Source organism: Tachypleus tridentatus, chromosome 11, assembly GCF_004210375.1.
Source record: "Tachypleus tridentatus isolate NWPU-2018 chromosome 11, ASM421037v1, whole genome shotgun sequence".
Lineage (NCBI taxonomy): Eukaryota > Metazoa > Arthropoda > Merostomata > Xiphosura > Limulidae > Tachypleus > Tachypleus tridentatus.
Genome location: NC_134835.1, coordinates 95,253,579 through 95,279,699, shown reverse-complemented (window position 1 = coordinate 95,279,699; position 26,121 = coordinate 95,253,579). Strand labels below are relative to the sequence as shown.

The 26,121-nt window shown below is 32.8% G+C and overlaps 1 long non-coding RNA gene across 11 annotated transcripts in view; it reads right to left on the bottom strand.

The window, feature by feature from the left end:
* The window catches only part of LOC143232825 (uncharacterized), a 35,335-nt gene extending 9,642 nt beyond the window's left edge, over positions 1-25,693 (bottom strand). Inside the window, exons 1-4 of one of the 11 annotated variants that reach the window (XR_013017788.1) lie at positions 25,387-25,693; positions 22,005-22,060; positions 13,198-13,311; positions 7,866-7,933 (exon numbers count right to left, since the gene is read on the bottom strand). This is a non-coding gene — a long non-coding RNA (uncharacterized LOC143232825). The other 10 variants (XR_013017787.1, XR_013017793.1, XR_013017791.1 and 7 more) reach the window with 10 other exon arrangements.
* Between the last annotated feature and the right edge of the window lie 428 nt (positions 25,694-26,121).

The window sequence follows — 26,121 nt, the reverse complement described above, 5'->3', positions numbered from 1 at the left end:
ATACTACGTCACACCAGACCTCGAACCTCATAATAAGTACTCAGCATGGAGATATGTGTTAAACAGACGGTCATTCGTTTGTTCTCTCTGACTAAATTTTACTCGTTTTATTCAGTTTCAATTATACTAGTTACATACGGATTTCATTAGCGTACAATTTAGTTTTAAGTTTCTAAACACTTAAAGTGTCTTAAAAATATACCTTTACCACTACGTATGAACCGTATAACTATTATCATACAATTCAAATGCAACAATCCAAGACCACAGTAGGTCCATGAAATATAGACTAATGTGAAAGACTCACTTATTTTCTCTTTTGCAATTCTAATTCAACGTTTCACCAACTCGTAGATACCTGATTTTAAGTATGATACTTTTAGAATAGATTTAAATTGAATAAAATAACTCATTACTTAGTCGTTTTTCTATCTTGGCAAATAAGTTTAAGTCCATGACACTCAGGGAATATCTCTTCATAACTGGCCATTAATGTTTGTTGATGTGAACAAGTAGTAACATCATATTTGTTAACAGTATACGATTTTCTTTGACATTAATGTTCCTATTTATGTTTTCATCTATACTCATTTCCTTATTATTCATTAAATGTTTAGAATGTAACCAACCAATCGAAGCGATTCGTTAATGTCGGTCCATTGCTTTAGCTAATCTGAGTAGAGGGTTAGACTATCCAATTCAACTGTTCAAGATAACCATTAATTAATCATTTTAGCTACGTGAATGCCATTTATCAAGATCCCGGCCTCTTTATTAGTTTTTTTTTTTTGTTTTGTTTTGCTTTTACACTGCAGCTTCGAAGTATTAATTATATGCTGATTTATTTGTTTTTGCAACTGATAACCTCTCTTGGAAGACAATAAATGACGAACTTGTTTTCGATAACTACAAGTTCTTTAAATATTTTTAGCTTTGACTAATTTTACTAAATACGACGGTTTCTCTATATACACGATTTTCGCATTATTAAAAAATAATTTTGAATGAAAATAAATTACCTTTTTTTGCACAAAAATCTCGTGCAGTAAGCGTTACGACTACATAACTTGGGTACAGTTATTGTACATGATTTTAAATGCAACTCTTAGAAGGAACTTATCGTTATTACGGGAATACACCATTTTATCTATCTGGTTTTAAATTACAAATTGGTGACAAGTGAACAACGGCGGCGTAAGGATAAACTGGGTTTATACATCACCAATGGTTTGGTTTGGTTTAAATCTCACGCAAAACAACACGAGGGCTATCTGCGCTAGCCGTCCCTAACTTAGAGTAGTGAAAGATTAGAGAAAAGGCATCTAGTCATCACCACCCACCGCCAACTCTTTTATCAACGAATAGTGGGATTGACCCTTATGACGATCATGGTTGGTGGAGTATGGATTCGAATCCGAAACCCTCTGATTGCGAATCAAGAGCTTTAACCGTCTGACCATGCATTAACAATTAATTAATAAGTGGAATTAATAAAATAATTAGCTCCCTTGTATAAATATTCCCAAAACAGTCACATACGTAACCACTGTTTACGTCACTTCTTTCACGAACCTGTAAACAAGCACTTTCCATACGACTTGTTTAAGCGCAAAGATACATAATGGGCTATACGTATTCTGTTCACCACGGGTATCGATCCCGAATTTTAGCATTATAGATTTGTGGGGACTCGTTATATTGATACCATTCGGGAGATTACACAATACTATAAATTTGATATTTGCCACCCACAGTAAAGGAAAATAAAAAAATACAAAAACAACTACAACAAGATATTAAAAAAGTACATGCACAGGTGTGACGTTTCACCTGATAATGATGCTGAGTTATAAGCGAATCTTCACGACATCTGTATAAGTACTTTGTAATTTTTAGCTATTTCATATAGAACATTTCCAGAACTTATGAGATACCTCAAACCCCAGAATTTCTTGGTAAATACTTTGGGTAAAACGTTTTGGTGACATTCTATTAATATCTTATATTATTAGTGATACTAAAGTTTTAATACTACTATGCTGGCCCAGCATGGCCAGGTGGTTAAGGCACTCGACTCATAATCTGATAGTCGTGAGTTCGAATCCCAGTCACACCAAACGTGCTTGCCCTTTCAGCCATGGGGGCGTTATAATATTACAGTCAATCCCACTATTCGTTGGTAAAAGAGTAGCCCAAGAGTTGGCTATGGGTGGTGATGACTAGCTGCCTTCCCTCTAGTCTTACACTGTTAAGTTAGGGATGTCTAGTGCAGATAACCCTCGTATAGCTTCACGCAAAAAGCAAAAACAAACAATTATACTAATGAAATAGTCTTCTATGTAGTTTGAAATTTTTTAACCGAGTATTTGGTAAGGTTGTATATTCGGAGGATTTTGTCTGCTTTATTACTTCCTCAGTACTTTAGAATTTTTACAAAAATTGTCCAAGATTCTTCATCTTTTGTTATAAACTTAATATATTCGTTTCTCTTCCCAAAGTTGACACTTAGTACATATGATTAAATTATTATGAAAAAGTAACTTATCGACATGCTAGTACACATTTCCACACCCATGATAATTTCTCCTTCACCTTTTAATATGTAAACTAGCCCTCATTTAAAACAAATAGGTGACAGGGTAAAATCCAACTCAGCGTTTTTTGTTTTTTTTAGCAGAATATGTTAGTCAACGATAAATGGTATTCTTTTTTTATAGAGCCGTTTGAGAAACTCAAACCTTTAACTGTCACGAGTACACACGAGAAAATTAGTCACTGAAAAGTGTGATATTAAGCGAAATGTTCTAAAAAACAAGTATGCAATAAAGTTAATTCTAATATTAATTAAAAAACATAAAGGTTGCATATCAATTTGCAAACTTTGAAAATATATGTACAAATACTTATTTTACTTATTTATTATTTATTTACCTGTCACTTTTTTAATCTGATAACAATAATTTGCGAAATATTTCAGACATTTCAATATTTTAAAAAAATCGTGTTGATATGAAAAGTAAGTGGGATATAACTACACCACGGGCACGAAAGTTTCGTTGTTAAGTGCATAACGTTATCTGGTCTGCGCAGTACACGTGTATCGAAACCGCGTTTTAGCATGATAACCCTTCAGACTCATCGCTCGCTGTTCACTGGTGGAAACGAACGAAGTGTAAATGAACACTTCGTTGAAATCACTTCTAATCAGTAACATGACTTTAAAAAAAAAATCGTTAATATTATTTTATACACATTTTTCTCCATAATTTTCAATCTTCAATTTGTCACATTTCTTTCCCTAATTGTATTGTCTTTTATCACTTAAAGCGCATCGAGGTCATCGTTAAAACTTACCACTTTGGACTTGCAAGTAGTACTTGATAAAAAAAATTTCGAAACAAACTTATTTTATCTTTAAAAATTAAATCACCTCAAGAAAAGCCGTAAGGAATCTAAAAGCACAATCATTTTCTAAATAATGGGTAGTTCGTACACTTAGCAACAACACGTCTCTCAAATTAACAGCTTGAAATATTACGTGAATTTCTTCAATTTATTGATCGTTACGTTACAACAAACCAACCTTGATTTTAATATAGTGCTATTATATTATTAGTTTCTACTAAATATGTTCAGTTGTTTTTTATTTAAAATATTACGGGTATCAAAACCCAGTTTTCAGCGTTATAAGTCGTCAGACATACCGTTGAACCACAAGCAGTCATGAAACAAAATCACTGTAATGGTAAATAAGTGCACGTCCTAAGTAATCGCTATTATTATTGGTCCGATTATGATGATGTGATTTTCGTTGTTCTCATACGAACGAAGCTACGTTATTTGTAGAGCAAGAAGACTTTATGAATAAATGTATCTTTCACTTCTTTTTTGATAACTAATAAAAAAGTTGGTAATATCACTATGAAGATAAATAACTCATATTTAAAAGTATTCATTACAAAAAATAATTTGATATGCTTTGATAGGACATTATCAGCGAACACTTTCACGGCTAAACTGTTCTTGAAATGTTCTCAGGTTTGTAAGTTATCACAATTTAAAATTCCTTTACCGTCTGGACTTCTATGATTGCGACCTGGGAATTAATATTTATCAGTAACGATTTTTTTAAAAATAAGTTATATGCCATTTACTTATCATGTTGTTTTTTTAATTTCCCAACCGGAATAACTGATGGTTGATTTTGAACTTATGTACTTTTATGTTATTCAGACGTTATTTTTACTTACGACATTTATATGTATATATATTTATAATCACTTTTCCCATGAATTAAACGCAAGTTTGTTTATTTTGAAGTTAAGCACAAAGCAACACAATGGGCTATCTGTGCTCTACCCACCACGGGTATTGAAACCCAGTTATACTGTTGTAAGTCTGCAGACATATCTTGTGAACAGCCACATTAAAACAATCACTGCTCATAGCCTAATTATCAGATTAACATGTTACTGTTTATTGGGAATTCTGCAGATGCACAAATCTAATGTTACATTAGGAACCACTTTTTTTTTTATGTCTTACAACTCATAATAACTAAATTCACATAGCAATTTTCTACGTTGAAAATTTTCCATATTTCGATAATACTATAGAGTGTTTTATCATTTTTGTTTAAGATTTTATGATAAAAATTTTTAAAACATTCAATGAATTTCAAAAAAAAGGTTTTGGTGTTCATGTTACATCACCGGCAACAACTGTGAAGTTGCAAAATATGAAGTCGTATAACGTACATGTGTAATGCAAAGTTAAAGCATTTTCACTTAAAAGACAAGAGAAACTTCAGTCAAATCTCTGGCTATAATCGAATATTAAAAGTTTACCGTCACTCCTACAATGCATCCAAGCATGGAAAATACGGAGGGAAATTCCGTGGCAACAGAGTACAAGCCATAGGCATTCTCATTCACAAACACTTCACAAGGTTGTTAGGCCTTATGAAAAACATAAAATTGACTAAATCTGTAAGTAAAACGATACTGCTATCTTTTTTAACTAAAACATTTTGTTTTGTAACATATACAAAAATAAAACCCTTTGGCTATAATGAAACATCTTCATCCTTAGTAATTTTCTTGATACGAATATCACTAAAATTGTCAATTTTAATTTTAAAATGTGTGTTACTGACCATCAGAAAAAGAGTATACCCCCCGCTAGTACAGCGGTAAGTCTACGGATTTACAACGCTAAAATTAGGGGTTCTATTCCCATCGGTGGGTTCAGTAGATAACCTGATGTCGTTTTGCTATAAGAAAAAACACACACAAGCACAAAAAAAAGAGTCATGTTATTATCATGCGTTCATTCACAGATGAATGCTACAGAATAGTGGACTACCATATGCAGTTTTTGACATAGCCAATTGATTTAAGAAATATATCACTTTACAGCCTAGAACTGCTCTGCATTTCTTTCTAAACATGAATGACTATGTACACTTTTAAGACTACTTTTATAATAAGAGCAGGGAATCTCTTTTTCCTATTATTAAATTTCTAACATATATATATAACATATGTTTTGAAAATGCAAGTTCCTATACTTTTATCACCTGTGCATTCTCAGTGTTGACAACCACATGAATAACATAGTTATTTTAAGTGGTTTAATTCTGATCTATTAAACTTTTATACCAATATGCTTATCACTTCACTGATACCAAGTTTCTTCAAGTAACAACATTAAAACACAATTATGAAACTCTGCCCTCATAAGCTAGCAGATTTATGAAATGAGGTCATTTAATGCTCAAAACCTGCCCTGAATATACTGGACAGTATGCTACATCCCATAGCAACAAAAACTGAAATTTGATCAGAACACTTCAGTTGAAGCTGTTTTTCAATTGTAACTCATTAGTTTTCTTCTCTTAATAAACATTTGGTATATGTAATTTTATCTATTTTCTATCACAAAAATTAGTTAAAATTTGAAACTGCTTAAAATAGCAATTTAGCTCTAAATACATAACCAGTGAAGCTTAAACTTTCTTGATTAAGTTCATCTGAAAGTTTTCCACAATGTAATAATTATATTCATTGTAGACTATAAACCAGTATAATATAATTCCTCTCTATCTTTCTCTACATATGTATGTATGTTTATTTATTTATATAAAGTTCATGACATTCCTAGTTCTGTATGATAAATCTTTTTAAAAGAATTTACCGAGCTGCTTTTTTTCTTTACCCTGTTTTCAGTCGAACTATAAGGTCATGTTATATTGTGAAGTGAACATAAAATAAAGTTTTAAGTTTTTCAATGAAAAACACCCATCAACAGTACTTTGAGTTGGATATTCTATCCAATATTTAACATAACAAGCATTCTTTTCAGCAATACTGTGAAACTTAAAAAGATACTGCAAGTGTATTTGAAAACATCATTCTACTGCCAGGTTACTGAGAAAAGTTCCTGCACAGGATTTGTAAAATTGAATAAATTTGTACTATTTAGTGAGATGAAATTTGAAGACTTTTAAAATATAAATGTTAGTTATTTGAAATCCAATATATTCAGCACATTTTTCTTGTTTTTTTTCATTGTTAATAGCTTTGAATAAAACACAATGTACTAAGTTTTTAACTGTGTAGTTTTACATCCATTTAAAAATATTTAAATTTTTAAAACATATGGGAAACATTTATTGTCATTTAAATCATAATTTTTCTCAATTAATAATAAACTTCAGAATATGATGCAAAATGATCATCAAAATCTTACAAGTTCAAAAATGTTATATTTATATCTAGTACTGGGCAATGCATATAACAGGTAAATTATATTGTTTTCTCACACTCATGGATCCTCAAAAATATTAAATTCATATATACTTCATTTATACACTTTGTCTCAGTTTTTACAGAAATTTGTCAATTTGTTATAAAAATTCTGACACATGGAGAACATTATTCATAATTTCCATTTTTAAAAGCACTAAATTCTATTAAATATGTTAATATTGGACTCTTTCAATTACATAAAATTATTATCTCACACTACAGTAATGTCATGCCCCATGACAAAACCAATTATTCTCACTTCTCATCAGAATATACTAATGAAAAATGATTCCATGAGTTCCAAGGAAGGTTGAAATATTAACTACAAGCAGTGACCTTAAAAGATCTTAATAGGTTAAGCACTTCAACAGTGACATAACAGGTAACCTTGGCATTACATAATCATATGAAAATGACTATGTTATTGACGTGTGCTACTTAAAGTATTTAAATTTTATTTTATTTACTGTACTTTAATTGCTACCAGCAGAAGTGGAATTCTACCACCATGAACTGACAACAACCCATGTCTATAGTCTCTTTCACTTGGTTGTAGGATGAAACAAGTCCTCATTTCTGACAGAAGCACTGATGCAGTGTTTGATACAGTTAATGTATGGAGATTGAGATCCTAATTAAGATTGAAACAACAGTTCACTAAGTTGAACAACTACCTGGTATTCCATGCCTCTGTGTTCTTTTGTAATTGTTACAAAAGATAACTATCTAACACTCTGAATATGTTTGTCACCATTTTATTTCTAGTAGCCCTACTTGACTGCTAAGAGGCCAGTGTAGGAAGTTGACAAATGCTGGGTACTCACACTCTAAACATACATGAAAGCAATCTTAGTTTCTAAAATTGTGAATGTTGTGCACTCTTATTGATTCTTTTTGTTGCAAAAAAATATATTTTGATTTGTAAATGTAAGCTATTCCATCTAAAAAAGTAAGACAAAAACATAACCTCTTACAAGTGAATATTTTGACTGTGGGTGATAAACAAATTACATATAGTAATATGCATATGAAAACAGGACTGTGACTATTACTTACTGTGTAGCTGAAACTACTATATTTTTTACCTGAACTGTTCCAGTATGGTTTCTATGCACCAGGAACACCTAAAAAATTTGAAATAATAAAATATGATATTTTTGTATTAATTATTATTGAAATTTTGAGTATGGGTAATATGTAGTTCATACACGTCTTTATATTTAAGTCATACTACAAGATATATCTAAAATGAATATTCATAACTCTCTCTCTAAAACAATCAATTCTAGTAAGTCCAACATATCTCACACAAATATTTTGTTTACAATTAATAAATTGTTCAAAAATACATAAATTTAGTTGTTCACTAGAAGTCAATCTAATGTATATTTACCAAACTGACACCATTCTATCCATTGTTAGTCTGTGGTTGGTTACTTGTTGATCAAAATATAGACAAAAGGGAAAGCTAGAGAAACACTGGCTGTTTAAGGGAAAAATTTGGTCTTGTACAGCATACCTTAATTTATAATGCAGTCCTCTATTACCAGCAAAATTATAAAAATTTAAAGGATTTATTTTCATAAAATTTGGTCATTTAACTGCAGAAGTTACTTTCACTATCCAATGAGCATGAATAAAGCTACTTTGTAAGCACTTGTACTAATTTTACATATGCCTGAAATTTTTCTTGTGTACTTTATTGTAATTTATGTCAATTCTAATACAGTTTATATATATGTTCTTTGACTGTTTACTGAGCCATCATATTGCTCAGAAACACCAGCTTTAAGATTTGTGAAACATCACTATTTCAATGGATCTAATACCAAACAAACATCTAACAAAAATAAGTCAATTGGACATCTTTTGTGAAACTTTTAATGTGTTCCACTTCTGGCAAATATTCAAGTTAAATAAATAACTGTATTAAAGGACATTGATATTCAAAATCCAGTTTTCGAGATGTCACAAGTACAGCGACAGTCATAGTACATTTGCACCTTTTAACCCATTTTCTCAAGATATTTAAGAAAGAAACATTCAAGACACATTTGTATATAAAAACAGCTGAAGAAAACTAAAACCAACAGTAACAATAAGAAAATGTCATTAAGAACCTATGTGCTGAATGACATCAACAAGGAGAAGGCAGAGTTAATAGAAAATATGAAGGAATCTAAAACTCACAATGGGGAGGTGAACTTGTCACTTGTAAGACTATTATCGTTCACCATATATTGTTAGACTGGATATACATGGTAAGATAATGGACAGATTATCCATCTCACTGTAAAATATAGTGATTTATATTGAATTCTTTTCTCAAATACACTGTTGTTTCACTAATATCTTTCTTCACAAGAGTAACCTGAACACATTTTGGACAGAAAAACATACTAATAAATGACAAAATATACTGTAAAACATTTCCCACATTTTTACAAGAAATCCATCAAGTAATGCAAATAAGCATGACAAAACTATAATGATTGTCTACAATCAGGTCTACACAAAAAAGAAAAAGGATACTGCTGTACATATATAGTAGAAATATTTCTGATTAATATTTCATTGTTAAACTGAAAATGCACATTCCAAGTGAAGACAAAAGTTCACTGTATTAAAAATTTCTCTCAGAATTCGGAGTTAGTATTTAAAGAAAATACAATAAATGGCCTAAGTGCATGATTAAGAAGCATGGTAGCTTCTAGTACCTGACATGTTGCACAGTGATATAAAATGTTGCAGATACATTAAATAGTACTATTATGGTTTCTTGTATTTCTTATCAGATAAAATGCATCATATGCACAATAGAACTTTCTTTGACCAACATCAACAAAGAATCACAATTAGTTGGTATTAAAGTATAGTAGTAAAATAATATATTTGTTTCGTATCTAGAGACAGGCACGTAATTGTTCAACAAGGGGTAATGTTCGAATAATCTATTTTTTCCTGGAGTTGCTTACAATTTGTGATTATGAGTATTGTTTGAAATGGTAGAAAAATCACCATACATTGTCAAAATATATTAATACATCAGCATCAAATGTATTTGCGGTTGCCCACCTCCTAGAAAATCAATACATAAAAACACAGAGAAGCGACGGGGATTAGGGTGCGTAAAGTGAAAATGCTTTTACTAAGTACACATTTCTAACAAAGAGGTCAAAGAGATACTGTTGTTGAAGGAAGAAAACGTTAGTTAATACTAAATATCCCCTTTGTCAATTAAAATCATCGTAATAAGAGCAGAACATCTGTATGTAGGTATGTTTGTTTCAGAATTTTGGACATAGCCACTGAAGAGCTAAATGTTAGTAAACATACAGCAAAGTTTTAATCTAACGTTCTACGTGGAGCTATGTATTTTCGTCACTAAAACTTTAACAGTACCTTATTAAAACTATCGCTATTACCTCTTTTTTAAAAAAAACAAATCTAAAAAGGGAGTTTCGACTCAACATAAAATAACTACAAGTTCCTTAAACAAGTTTTAATTTTCAAACTTCATCGACTAGTGTCTAATGCACTAACCTTTATAAGTAAGGTAATTTACTACTATCACTATATTTGAGATATCACAGCTACTTTAGTTTTATGGGTCGAGGTTTAGAGGTTATAATTTTGGTTCAGAAATTATGCAGGGGTAGTATAGTTCTGTTACATCAGTGCAATATTTATATCTTGTATAAATTTATATTCTGTTGTTGAGTATATATATTATACGACTCAAATTAAAAAGGTGTATGGGATTTATGAGCTATAATCTAAATTTTGGTTACCTAGACTTTGTAATTGGTATTGTAAGGTCATACTACGCAATAAATATAAATTTTAGGTTAGCTGTAGTGTAGAGACAAAACCTTAACTTATCTTTTATTAACGTCACATTGCCAATTTTCTACTGAAATATTTTAAACATTACCAATCCCCCGACAGGTATATGTGCTATTTTAAAAATGAAGCCTTACCCGTTATAATTATTGTTCTTCGGGTGCTTGCAAAACTGATTTTTACTTGTCATTTGTTAATTAACGGAAGAAATAGGTTTGTTCCTGACATTCTTTGGGTGTTACTTTGCACGTAAATTCCCTCCGAATTTACAAGTTACAATGATTTGAAGTTTTATAATTGATTATAATAGAACAGTAAAACAGATTTATACTATCACCAATATATAAATAAAAAATCCTTCCCTTTTCAAAAATAAACATTTATTTGTATGGCAGAAAATAAAGGGTGGATGAGCGTCATGTTGTATATCACATCAGCTAAATAACTGAACAGACATTTTACAATAAGGTTACTCGGTAAATGAAACAAATTTCGGGATAAGAAACAATGTTAACCTAAGAGGTCCACGAGTAAAGGTTGATTAAACTCCTGTGTGAAAAGCACGCCCATTTTTTTTATCGCAAGTGTTAACAACAGCTCGAGTAAAAGCACATCCTGCGCAGGTATGAAATTGGCGCCACGCTTTCTGGTGTTTACTGGCAAATACTTCTATCAGTATACTTTTTTAAATTAATAAGCTTCTCAGTACGGGTTGCATATATACTTACTTATCAAAATATTGTTAGTGGAATTCAGCACCAAATGATAGTGAAGGTAAACTTTATTGCAAAGTCTCAAAGGCCTTGAAAGCAATACACAAGAGACTCAAGAATCATTCATAATATAAAGTACTGTTACGATCAAAGTACTATTTATGAATGCATAAAAACGTACTAAAACCCTTGTTATTAATATCGTGTTTATTTCCAATTAATTTCGTATGATTCTTACACTTGCCTAATCAAAGTACAAAACAGAATCATATTTTTCAGGATACACTGTATTAGTTTTCGTCATTACAGTTTTCTGTAATGCTAGTCAAAGTACAATCTAATGAGTTTTTTTTCTAATTCGTCCAAGAGAGAACAAAAGTAAAAAACGAAACACCATCAACAACCAATAAATATATGTACAGCTGGCGCCATCTAGTAACAAATGTGATTAATATCATGTTTATTATTAATTAACATTGTTTCGTAACATCAACATGTCGAGAAGACTCAGACCCGGATCTATAGGGGTGCTATGTGGGCTGCAGCCACGGGCCCCCAAATTTTCTACATTACATTTATTTCAATTTTAAGTTTTTATGTTTATTATTACATTTACTAATTTCATTTATTATTATTTCAGATTTTTTATTGTGAGGTGAAATGTCTAAGCGATCTTATGAAAGTGGAAGTAGCAAACGAAAGTACACTACTGCAAAAACTTAGTCTCTAGAGAGGGTCATCGCAGACACAAAGTCTGTTAAACAGTACTTTGCGGCTACTGCCACTACGTCTGGCTCTGAACATTCTGCTTCGCCTATCACTGAAGGTGCAACTTTATTTACTATCCATGAAGCTGTTCCAGCGTCTGTCCCTGTAAATGTCCCTTCATCTACCTTGGAAACAGAAGGGGCCTCAACGTCGCAGCAATCCGAAACCGCTGATTATGTGTTGGATGTTGAACTATAGTTACAGCTTGTACAACCACAGATACAAGCCCAACTAACTGAATCTGAGACGGGAGAAGGAAAATGTCCATTTCGGTTACGCTGCCAGCATAAGGATGCCAATTTGTCAGCATCAAAGTGTGGTTACAAAGATCAGCGTCGTTATTTTGGACAAAATATGTTTCTTCGCGTGTATCCATTGACAAAGGAAAAAACAGAACGTTCATGGCTTTGTTACTCACCCGCAACTAGTAAAGCTTTTTGCTTCTACTGCCGCTTATTCTCAGCTGGAAATACTGATTTCGTCAATGTATTTGATAACAGGAAGCATGCCGGTCTAATGATGGAACAACATAAAAAACACAAATGCACTGGAACTCTGCAATTGCATTTGCTGCTGTTTTCCGCCGTTCTGACGACGCAAACGATTTGTTCAGTGTAGAGCTTCATGCATTCAATATGCTTATGCAGCATCAACTTGGAGAAGTTTTCCCCAATGTCTTAAATACATACAGAATGTACTTGTCATTGATGGCGATCAATTGTACCGGCGAACGGAGGTTTTCTAAGTTAAAACGACTTAAATGTTGCACACGTTCAACAATGAAGCAAAAGCGATTATAGTCACTGGCAATTCTCTACTGTGAACATGCTCTGGCCAAAGTAGTCGATTTTCGAAATATTATTAATGAAATTGCATAAAAAAGGCTCGTCCGTTCAATAGAATGCCAGCTCATAATCAGTAGGTATATGTGTATAAAATTATTAATTCAGGAAGATATAATATGCAAAATAAAGTTAAATATTTGTAAAGTAATATGTTAAATAAAAATGTTTATTCTCCTAGATTCGGGCCTGAGAAGATTGTTCCTTTACTGATAGGCTTACAATACATCCCGGTTTGAGAGGTCTGTCCCAATGTTTCGTCCGGTTTACTACTTCGTCCTGGTTGACACTGAATTGTCTCAGAACGTCCCAGTTTTTCATGAAAAGGCATAAACTCTAAAAAGGATAAACGGAAAATGTTAAAATCTGCATAGAGTCCTGTCTTGGTTTGACTAAAAATGATTTTTAAGTTTTCATTTTATTAGTTGATGGACATAGGGAGCCATATGCTGTAGCATGCAAATTTTAAAAGGTATTGCATCAGACGAAATTCACAGGCAGCTGATACAGTACCTGTACAAGTATAATGATTCATAAGTGGGTTGCTATCGGAGATACGCGCGAAATGGTAGCTGCACAAGCATCGAGCGGCAGCATATGCAAAGCTTTCTTTGAGCAAATGTTTGTGCTTTGTGACTGCTTTATTTATTATATTAGTCATACCGTATATGCTGAATTATTTTCGTTCTTTTATTTTAGAAATTAATCCTAATCATAATGTCCAAAGCCGGTAAAAGAAAGTGCACATTCAACAGTGAATTGCAAAAATAATATCCATCCTTGAAAAAAAAATTGTGACAAGGAGGACAGAGTCAAAAGTTTGCAGTGTTCATCCGAGTTCTTTGTTTCACATGGTGGCTGCTCAGACATAAAAGACCATTTAAAAAGTGCTAAACAGTTCAAGTGCAGTCTCAAAGTTCAAGAGTTGATGTGTTCTTAAAAAAAACTGTGTCTGAAGAGAGTGACTTGGTAATAGCTGCCAAAGAAGCAACTTTTGCTTATCACAGTGCTGTCCATAACATAAGCTTTAAAACAGCTGATTGCTTTTCCAAACTGATAGCAAAGTTATTTGAACCAAAGTTCAGTTCTGCCAGAACGAAGAATAAGGCTATTATTTTGAATGAAATTGTTTCTTTAGTAGCAGAAGTATTGAATAGAGACTTAATGGAGGTCCATTTCGTTTCACTTACAGCAGATGCTTCAAATATCGCACCATTACAGGTATAATGTTGGTGCGATATTTTTTGACAGAGGAAGGAGTGAAAGCAAAACTTATAGACTTTCAGTTGGTTCCTGGAGTGACATCAGAAATGTTGACGAATTGCTTGGTGTCCACTTTAAGAAAACATGATTTATCAAACAAATTGTTGCTTATTGTGGTGACAACTGCAATACAAATTTTGGAGGTGTAAATAGAAAGGGAAAAAGCAATGTATATAGTCAATTGAAGAAGGAACTTGACAGAATTATTGTGGGTGTTGGTTTTGGTGCTCATATTGTACAAACTGCAGCTGATGTCCTTCCTATTGAAGTGGAAAGCTTGGTGGTCAAAATTTACAAGTATTTCTATATTTACATTGTGCATGATACACACCTTAAAGAATTGCGAGTTTGTAGAAATTGATTACAAGAAGGTTCTCCAATATAGAAATACATGATTTCTGTCTTTGTTACCAGCTGTTAAAAGAATTCTCCAGATTTATGAAGGACTGAAGTCATATTTTTGTTCACAACACTGCCCATTGTTGATAAAAAGATTGTTTGAGAGTAAATGTGGAGAAATGTATCTATGGTTTGTCCATGGACAACTAGGCTTGTTCAACAAAGTGAATTCAGAGCGTTGTTGTTTTGAAAAGTTGCTGTTGAACTTGGCTCTGCTGAAGTTTAATGATTTCGTCGAGGTATTCATGATTGATATCTGCTGTCGCAACACTAAACGTGAACGGCTGTCTCACCCATGCTGGATATGACTCTCTAGTGGGGAAGTATTTTCAACACAGCTGGTTTTACGAGTGCTTCACCAATGGTGTGTGGTTTGCCTTGCTTTGCGATCAAGTACGCAACTTTGTACGATACTGTGAGGATCAGTTTGTCGATGTGTACAAAGCCGAGAACAGGCAAAGTAGCCTTTTCATCGAACCTGGCTCTCTTTACCTTGAATTCAGCAAGCGTTGTGTTCTTGTATTTCCCATCTCCATGCAGCTTTAGGGAGTGTTCTCTTAGTTTTGCCGGTGCTAGACTAGAATTGCTCAACTTGGCATTGCAAATCATGCATTGAGGACGCTGACTCCCATCATGTTCTGTTATGCACGTGAATCCATATTGTACGTATTCGTCCAACCACTTTCTGTTTTTTGCTCTACATAGTATGAAGGCATTGAAAGATTAGGAATAAAATCACAAATGACGCACGATTACTACAGTCACAAGTCGACTGCTAAGCGCACGAAGTTCCCTGCAGCACAAATATTAAGACCAAGGGATGTGACGTGAAGAATGATGGCCAAGTGGAGCATGACGTCACGAATCATACGAGTGGGGTGAACGAAACGGACACACACACAGTGTGTGTGTCTTGACCTCCGCCGAACCCTTTGGGTTCGATTGAACCCCAGGTTAACAACCACTGCTATAATGGCTACATAAAGGAGCACATGAGGATCTGGTCTAAAGGAATGAGTGAAGTCAACAGTCCATATAAAAGGTGAGTGTGAATGTCCTATCAGGGAACATTATATATAAAGATCTGACTGTTAGCAAAAGAAGTATAGGGCAGATGCAAGGCCAATTGTAAAAGTGCAAAACTGAAAATTTGTCTCTTTTGCACATAAATAAATAATAACATAAAGATTAAAAACTTAGAATATGAAAACAGGCAACGTCAATATTAAATATCATCATCTATAGACAAAGTGCAAAGTGCCACCACAAGGAAAGAAACGAGTCCATTGTAAACCAAGAAAACTGTATATATCTTCCTTGGTACTGCAAAGAAATGGAAAATACAGGAAACCCTCTGGTATGAGATTGGGAATAGCGAGAGGCCAGTGACAAAAGATTTGGGACTTGGAATACCTGCAAAAATTTAACATCTGAGAAAAGATTCTTCTTTGAGAACTCTAAGGGCTGAAGAAGGAAATCAAACTTTCTCAAGCAAGGCATTACTCTCCAAAAATCTCAGCAGTAAGCCAACTAAACTACCAACAAGAAAGCAGAAGTTACCACTTTTACCAAAGTCAATAACTGACTAAGATTATTTGAAAATTGAATAGGAGACCTGTGATAGACCTCAGGCAACAGTTGCAAAAAAAATGCAAAACCCTTATAAGGGACAGATAAATTTAAGAAAACTGAGCTTAGCTAAAACAATGGCATCATGTCTTGAATCCCAAAGATTAAGAAGGGTATCTAACCTTTAAGAAATGAAATATGGTTTATTTAACCAATGTAAAGCTAAGACATCCTAATATGATAAAAACAGAAGACAAGGCATTGCTGGCAACAACTTCTCACAATAGATCAACAATCACTTAGCATGCCTAACAATGTCTAGCAAAGGTGAAAAGACCAGATAATTAGCCAAATGACTGTCCTCACAACAAAGAAGGAGAAGAGTTATAAGCTACAAAAGAAAAGCTCTAGACATTATAAACTTAATATACTAGTCACAAAAATTGTGCAGAAAGCATGATAAAAATTCTTGGTTTGTAATTAGCTGTTTCAGTATGGATGGAGTTCGCAAAATAATACAAATTCTCATCAGTCTGCCTAACACTGAGCTTGCAAAAGAAATACATCAGGCCTCAGGTAAGACTGAACCTCTCTATGTATGATCAATTGAATGTAAAGAAGCCAACTTCCAAACACAGGGGTGTTGTTAGACTCCAGAGATGGCAGAGTAGGAGCACTAGGCAACTCGTTGTTAGAAGTGATTGGAAACTGTAAATTCATATCTGAAAATGTCTCAGAAATATTTTTCTTTTTGCAAAATAATGAAAATAGACAACAAATTCAAGATTAAAGAAGACAGGTTTAAAAACAAAAAAGAAATTGTCTAACGTGTAAGTCACTTTACCATTCACCACTAAAAAGACACCTGCACGAAGAACGTAAAGCTGTCATCAAGAAAAGTGAACTTGAAGTAATAATGGAGAGCTTACAAAAGAATCTGGAATAAGGCAGAAGTGGAAAGAAGCACAAGATTTAACTTGCTTTGAGCAATATAGTGGGGTATGAAAGCTGGAGTGAGCAAGATAAGATTCATACCAACACTTTAATGGGCAAAGAAGAGAAACTTTCATCAATATAGAACTATAGTATGAAAGAAAATACGCGTGTTTGAAAATTCCAGTAATACACATTCAGCTTGTTAAAGTCTTTGTTTAACAAGTACAATTTTATGGTTTATGCATGGTTTAGAACATAGGTTAGTTTATGCTACATTTCATATCATCTTGTTTAGTACTTTTACTGTGAAAGCATAAAAGACTATAAAGGTGCTTCTGACACCTTTACATTCAAGAAAAATGAGAATAACCATGTGACACTTCCTGGAAATAATAAGTTGTATCAATTTATCTACCAATTTATGGAGTTTCCATAAAAAAAAAAACTTGTATGTGGTTCGTGAGTTGTTTTTTCAAAACTGGAACTGTTTTTATGTGACTGCCAGGAATAATGGAGTCTATGGGAGAAGAATAAATCATTCATCTGTCAAATCTGCACTTCATACATTTGTTTTTCAGTCAGTCACAAGAAAAAAACTGCCACAGGCTGTTCGCATATCGATTTAATTTTTTTTTAATTGAACACTTACTTTTGACAATATTGGTCTAACTAATTCTATTCCCTAATTTTGTTTGCTTTGTTGCATTAAATTTGACAGTTTATTTCCCTTCTCCATTTAATTTCTATTATAGATTCTTGGTTTCACAAACAACATGCTATTATCCAACAAATCCTAGAAAAGTAACAAAAGTTTCTTGCCATGTGATAACTGTTTACAAATGTTTGAGTTGAAAACTGACTGGATAATGGCATCTTCATTGACATAAAGCACATTAAGAAGTGCAACAATAAAACTGCTTGTACTCTGCAAAATAAATTATGATAACATGTTTTTTTTCTCACTGACTGATGGTATAAGTGATACAGAAGAGCACAGTATGTATTTAGGAATAATGAAAACCTTTATCCTTATTTTGCATACCTCCAGCATATGGATGTAAAAAAAATGTCAAGTCTGACAGTATTGTGGAAGTCTGGGAGGTAGACATCTAAACTAGTGGTGTTATGCCTGGTGAATGCCAAGAGAGGGAGGATTAGGCAAGTGTCAATTCCTTCATTAGATGTGGTTTGGGCATATGTAGCATATGCACCTTGGCTTCTTCAAATACGTTACTTGACCTGTTGGTTAGAACAAACTCTGAAGGACACACTCAAAGTATTACACATAACTACAGTAGCTGACCTGTGATTACTGTTTATCTATACCATTACAGCAATTCCCTAAGCCCAGAGGAGTCAATGGAAGAAGATGAGTGGAACATAAGCAATTTTCTTTTTTCTAACTTTTGAGCAAGTAATCAAAAGAGGTGAAATGACTAACAGATGCATTGAATGTTGCTGTATTTTGTGCAATGATATGAGTTATGATTCAATTGTATAGCATCTTGATTTTATATGAAGGAAATATATACAGTGCCCTTCAGTTATAATAGTGTCTTTCATATTGGGAATCTTTTTCCTCCCCCTACATTCAAATTGGACTTGCCCAGCAAGGAATTTTCCACTGTGTCTTTTTTAACTCTAGTTCAACCTTTGTTGGTGTCTTAGTGCTATGATTATCTGATTATTGTGCAAAGTTTACAGAGATAGAACTGTCTTGCATTACTGTATTAATTTTTTTATAAGTAATGGCAAATGTAAATGAGAATAAGTCATACACCATTAACTCTCTCAATACAGGCTTGATCACTTTGACCAACCACATGACCTCTTTATGGATTTGATAATGCTAACTTTTAATACAGTGTGTATATGTTCAGTAGACTTTCACATAAAAAATCATATTTTTTTACTGAAGAATTTTTAATAAACTAAAGAAAGGTTTGTCCATGAATATACTGAGTATTTGTTTTGAATAATCTATGTGCAAAAGATTTTCATTTTAAGATTAAAAATACCTTTCTCCAATCTCAGAAATCTCAAGTATCATTTGTGTAATCTCTAAAACCTCCTAAATATATTACAAGCAGGGGCATAGATTTTTTACACCCGATGGGGGGGGGGATGATTTTTGCAACCACTTATGTGGACTGTTCAATTTGCAAATTGGTAATCTCTGATTACGTGAACCTGAAAGCTGTAAACATGCAATCACAGAGTAATCTTGTTGCCATGATACTTGCATGTATACTAAGGCCTACTGACTGATACTTAAAAACTATCGCTTAGATCGAAAAGCTTAGAAGCATGGCTATATTAATATTAATGTACATTTTGGCTACTGCAAAAGCCTATATCTAGGCCTATTTATGTAATTCGATTGGTAAGAACACAAGAATCACAAGAACAAACACACAATTTGTAGGCCTGTGATGCAATAAAACAATTCAACAGACCAAACTGTAGAGGGGGATGATTGTATGCAACATACACCCACCTAAAATGAAGGGGGGATGGATAGGATCTACGCCCCTGATTACAAGTATCTGTTTTCAGTAAAACATTATATGTCTTCTGTATTTTTCTCTATCCTAATCAAGATAACCAATTTCACCAACCTCATAACCATCAAACATTTTTCACATTTTTCCTATTAAATGCTAAAAAAAGGTCTTTATTTTTATTTTCCCTTTTCTTATTTTCATCTTTCGAAGCTCTACTCAAATAAGTGGTTGAATATAACAATGCAAAATAAATATTTTACGTTATGTTCATTGGCCTTAAGATTTTGGCCAGCAGTGTATCTGACCATATATTTGTCACAAAAATATAAAAGTCAAAACTTTTCATTATGACATCACCATTTCAGGGGGTTAGAAGTTAAATTAGCACTTGATTCTGCCTTGAAAGAGTGAAACTTCTCTTCTACCTTAATATGAAAGAAAAGTGAGGAAACAAGGCTGGAGATACTGTCTACATTATCTTTAGTCTTGTTTTCTTACTTTTTTTACAACCCACACTTGCAGATTTTTAAATTATCGATTTTTATTTATAATTTGATGGATTTTTGTTCTTGATTTAGTAGCTAATTTTATATACTGTAAAAGTAATAAACATAGATAGTAGCAAGCTAATACAGCTCATGACAATTTACTGTACCTTTTCACTATTTGATTACATTAGTTCAAGATGTAAAATGTTAAATTGAAGATGAGGATTCACAGTTTTGAGTAACTAAATTCTCTATATATAATAAAGAGCAATGGGTATGTGTGTTTTCTTATAACAAAGCCAGATCGGGCCACCTGCAGAGTTCACTAAGGGGAATCGAACCCATGATTTTAGCATTGTAAATCCATACACTTACTGCTGTACCAGCAGTAGACATATAGCAATGGATAAATATGTGCCTAGACTAAGACAATCTCCATTAAGCATGAAAAATATTTTACCAGTAGAAAAGCAGCCTTTTCAAATAAAACATATATGTCTAAAACATCACTTTAAATAAACATTTGTGACTTTCAAAATAATTATTCTACAAGTATGTACAATAAAATTTAATATTACATGTATCAGTTTTCTTTCATTCCTTTGGCACAGATAGTCTAGCTGCTTTGTGCCATAAAACACTAAATCAACCAACCAATTCATTCCATTACTTCATACATAATAAAAGTCCAAGTGCAAATCACTACACTAAATATCAAAATTTATTAGAAATAATAAACAAAATACAAATTAAATATTTTACTTTTCTGAAATAACAAACTTTTAAAAAGTTCTTGTGAAATTTTAAACAATTTCATTAACTAGCTGTTTTTTTTTTTTACAGAATATGACAAGAGGAACATTATCTTCTCTGACAGAAAAGCTAGGAGTAATATGGTTAATCTCCAGATTTATATATGCAAAAACAGCTCATTTGGGTTGAGAAAATATTTTACATAGAAGAGCGAACAACGTTTCGACCTTCTTCGGTCATCGTCAGGTTCACAAAGAAAGAGGTAACTGACCGGAAGCTGACTACGTGGTTCGTTCGCTCTTCTATGTAAAATATTTTCTCAACCCAAACGAGCCGTTTTTGCATATATATTTCTCTACAAGTGGGTTTTCTCAACATCACTGAATCTCCAGATTTATTGTCACATGATGCACAAGTTTACTTTTCAATATATGTAACTAGAATACTTCATGTCAACTATACTTACGGGTGCATACAGAAACTAGGTTAAATGCTCTGTATAAACATCCTTCTTTAAAGCTTCTTAAGGTATGTTTGTATAAAGTAGGAATAAACTTCCTGGATCTCTTGACAGAAGCTATGACAATTTCCACACAGAAAGCTGTGAGTACTCAGCCAAGTACACTTATTTTAGGTAGATATTTATAACCAATATAAAAATCATATTATAAAATTAACAAGAATAATTCCATACAAATCTAGTCAATATGCTTGTAGCATTATTTTCAGTTTTGTCCTCACTAGTACTTAGTGTTGTGTCTCACCTAGAAATATGTCAATTGGATAGACAGTTAAATTACATTTTGGTTTTAGTTTTATAGTTTAGTTAATTATGTGTTATTTATGTCTTAAGTTACATGTTTGAAAGGTTTAATAATTTTTAATAGAACCTAACTCTTTCTTGATTCACAAGGGTTGGTGCATTAAGCTAGCACAGCAGCATTCTGTCAACAGCTAAAGTATCTCTGCTAACAATATTGTAATACAGGCCAGGAACACCATTTATGTGTCATGATAAATAAAAATACTAACGAATTATAAAACAAAGTATATATGAAAATGTTAAATGTGAAAATATTTTTTATGATTATTCAAGGAAAAATTAAAAGGTATGTACCTTTTATCAGTGAAAATTGTATATTTTTTCCTGTTGGCTTCTAAATCGTTCTTTTTCTGTGAGAAGGAAAAATAAAGGATGCAGTAGCCAATGGTGACAAATACACTATTTCTATTGGTATACCATGAGGGAGGACACAAAAGAAAAAAAGAATGGGAAAGAAGGAAGGCTACATGTGAACAGAGTCTACAATATCATGCAAGTGACCAGACAAATCACAGAAACGAAGCCAGATCTGTAACACAGCTGGATGGAAGAGAGAACTACAAGACTGTAGAAGAATAAAGTGAAAAAAAAAGGAAATTCAAGAAGGCACAATAGAAGAAACTACAAGTAAACCAATCAAAAGGGTGCTACCAAAAGAACCTGATAATGAGTGTCCAGAATAAGGAGTAGAACATGTGGAAGGAGATGAATAGAGAGTAAAAATATGAAAAAAGGTTGGATCAGTTCTGTCTCAATGTATCCACCATAAGTACTAATGGATACTGAACAGAAGCAAGAAAAGGTGAAACATGGTTGGTCGGAAGTGGCAAAAACATCAATATGAGGGGTGCGTAGATGAGCGTAAAAGCAATGTGAAACATGAGGATTATGAAAAGATTCTTTAGAAAGCATATTTTATAGTATTTAAGATTCAGGGCATCTTGAAAATGACAGGTAACAATGTGAACTGAAAGAAAGTTGGATCAGAAGAGAAATGCAAGAGTTGGAAAACAAAGAGAGAACATGATCGAGGTCTACCGCTGTTACTGATATATTATAGTGACATTATCCAAATTAATCATTATTAAATATCCATATACAACTGGAAGAAAATTATCCAAGACCTAAGAAGTTGCTAAGAGTTCCAAAAAGTTGTTATGAAGAGTCAATTCTTCTACGTTTTGTGAACCTAAATTCTTGAAAGGGTCAAAGACAGTGTCCTTGCTCTGTGAGGGAAGTATCTGCAAAAAGATGAAGGTCTGAACATGAGGGAGGAAGGGGAATACCCTTGTAGTATTGGCCCTGTACATGAAAGGGAGAAGATAGATAAGAGAAGACACGAGATCCAGAGAGAGGTTACATAGATCTTCCTGAATCTATTGTAGAAGTTGTAACTGAGCACATTACAAGGGAATAAGAGATCACACAGAAGCTTAAAAACAAACAAAAATGGAGCTGTAGAAACTAAACTCTCTGTGACCCACAAATTAAGTGGAGATGGCTGAGCCTTACTGAGATGGGAACAGAACAACACTCAAGTTAACCAAATATTGAGTATTTGTAAGACAAAACTTTATCAGTTTCATTAATCAACCTAGATGAATTGCCTCCCAAAGAAGAAAAGTATGGTCGGAGGAGTCCTGCTGGGACTGAGATAAAAAAAGCCTGTTGTCTATGATCGAAGGTAACCTCTGGATACTAAATGGTGGGGAATATGAAGATTAGTGTAGAAGTCATTTACCTTAACCATCTAAAACTCTAAAGAAAAAGACCATGGGAGGGTGAGAAAACTCATCACAGTAAATTCAGGAAATTTAAAAAATTGAATGCAAGAATGAACTGACAACAATCCCCACGCACTGAGGAATAATGAATAGATGGAAAAAAAGTAACATAAAAAGGTGAGAAACCCATTTGATAGCATCCTTGTCTAAAAAGTCTAATATTGGTAGGAGATAGGATCCCCAGGAGAAGGAAAAGGAACAGAAGAAAAAGAAAAAAGAAAGAGAACTAAAGCCAACAGACAGAACTGACACTTAGATATTAGTGGAAGAAAAGGAATGGAATGGAAGAACAGAGAGCAGAAAGGGATCAGGAGACAGTAAACAACAACTTGGAGAGAAAGAACTTGAGAAAGATGGGACACCAGAATTGTGAAGGAAAAATTTAAATAAGTTTAAAGAGTAGCAATGGTAAGGTAAACATGGGAGGGACAATGAGCTAGAGAAGGACTAACAAAGGACAATGGACCAGAGCCTTAAGAATGAAAAAATAACACCAGAGTTTGGGAATCCAAGAAAAGAGCTTTAGTTCAATTGTATGTCAAGGCATATGTGAAACAAAACAATGAGGACAAGACTTACCAATACCAGAATGAAGTTAAAATAATTATTTTTTTCAGCATGGATTTGGATATCATGGGAAGGAGAAAAACAATCTGATGAAGGAAAAGTAAATAATAACAAAGGAAAAATGGAAAAAAGGTAAAAGACATAAGAATAAGTCATAGAAGGACATCAAATGCCAAGTAGATCCATATCTGCACAAGAAGAATTGCTTGAAACATTTAGCATCAAGAAGAGACTGCCAAAAATCACTACCTCATGGACAGGAGTATAGGAGGAGAGAAATACTTGACAGGGACTCTAACAAGCCTTTGTAAAACTAATTTTACAGGCACTCAAAAGTGCCTGTCAAAGGTGAAGGATTGAGTCAAAATTGAAGGTCAAAATTTAAAAAATTATAGAGTTGTGGTATTTTATTCAAAATGCATTTTTTTTACCATACAAATGAAAAACAATATTTCAAATCTAAAGACCATCTTCATCAATGTTTATACTGTGAGTTCTCACCCCATCATCAATAGTTTTATTTATTAATCCTCGTTTATGAAATTGTTAACAACATATTATAATACTGACTTTATAATACTACTACTTTAAAAGCTTAAATTAGTTATTCATGTTTTACATTTAAACCTTCCATTATGAGCTAAGTGGAATCCACCCAGTTCGTAGCCACGAAAATAACTGAGAGTATCTATACTCTGATTTTTGATAATGTATACACAAAATTTTGCAGGTTTCTGGTAAACGTTACGAGACTTTCATACACAAAATATAATATTTTGAATTAAGTGTAAATATATTTTAATTCAAGATTTTCTTGTAATTTTCTTTTCTTTCAGAATGTTGACTATACAACATGCAGAGTATCTTTCATTTTAAGATTAAAATTATTTTATGCATCAGAAAAATTTCAAATTACACATGTGAAATCTTTATAACCTGCAGTTAATTATCAAATGTTTTTTAAGAAAAGCTTCCTGTTATTTTCACTATCGGATTAGAATTTCTGTAAATTTAATAGATTTGATTGATTTCATGATAATCACACGAAAATAGGAAAAAAAAATGTTTGTTTGTTTGTTTAAAGTCAAGCACAATGCTACACAATTGGCTATCTGTGATCTGCCCATCACATGCATCGAAACCTAGTTTTTAGCGTTATGATGCTGCAGAAATATCGCTATGCCACTGGGGGGCAGGAAATAAATATAAATTATACTTTTTTCTTTCAAGAATTACTACAAATTATAACCCAAAAATACAAATGTTTAATCTAAACAGCTTAAATGTCATAACATTATACATATATTTATTATTATTATACTGACCTTTTAGCCATTATTGGCTAACTTCGTAGAAGTCACAATAATTCGACGCACGTGCACTTATGTTACCATATCCAAGAATATAAAACTGATACAAAACAACCTGTCTTGGCTACTTCAGTGAACTAGTATTTTGTAAAATACAGACACATCTCAGTTGTAATACATACATACAGGTATGTATGTAGATATGTATAAATTATGATTTACAAATAAGTTTTTAAACAGAACAGTAAATACAATAGCTACGAATTTTGTACTCGGTTGCTGCATCGTTTGTTGCTACGCTTTTAGAAATTTTGCATGTAGAGAATATTAACAAAATATTTTGTTTTAGATTTTACATATAAATTTGAATAACCAAAAAATTATAAGTTACTATACCAATATCATAAAATTTCATATAATTTATCTAGGTTAGTAACTGAACTGAATTTGACTCCAAAAATACATGATATTTTGAATAGACTAACGACTCAATAGCACGAAGGTTTATCTGAAAAAAAAAGTGTGTGTGTTTGTTTGTTTGTTTTGAATTTCACGCAAAGCTACTCAAGGGCTATCTGCGCTAGCCGTCCCTAACTTAGCAGTGTAAAACTAGAGGAAAGGACAGCTAGTCATCACTACCTACCGCCAACTCTTTTACCAACGAATAGTGGGATTGACCGTACATTATAACGGTATATAAGGGACTGTTTCCAAAATTAGAAGTAAGTGAGTTGGGGCTACTGTGTTTGA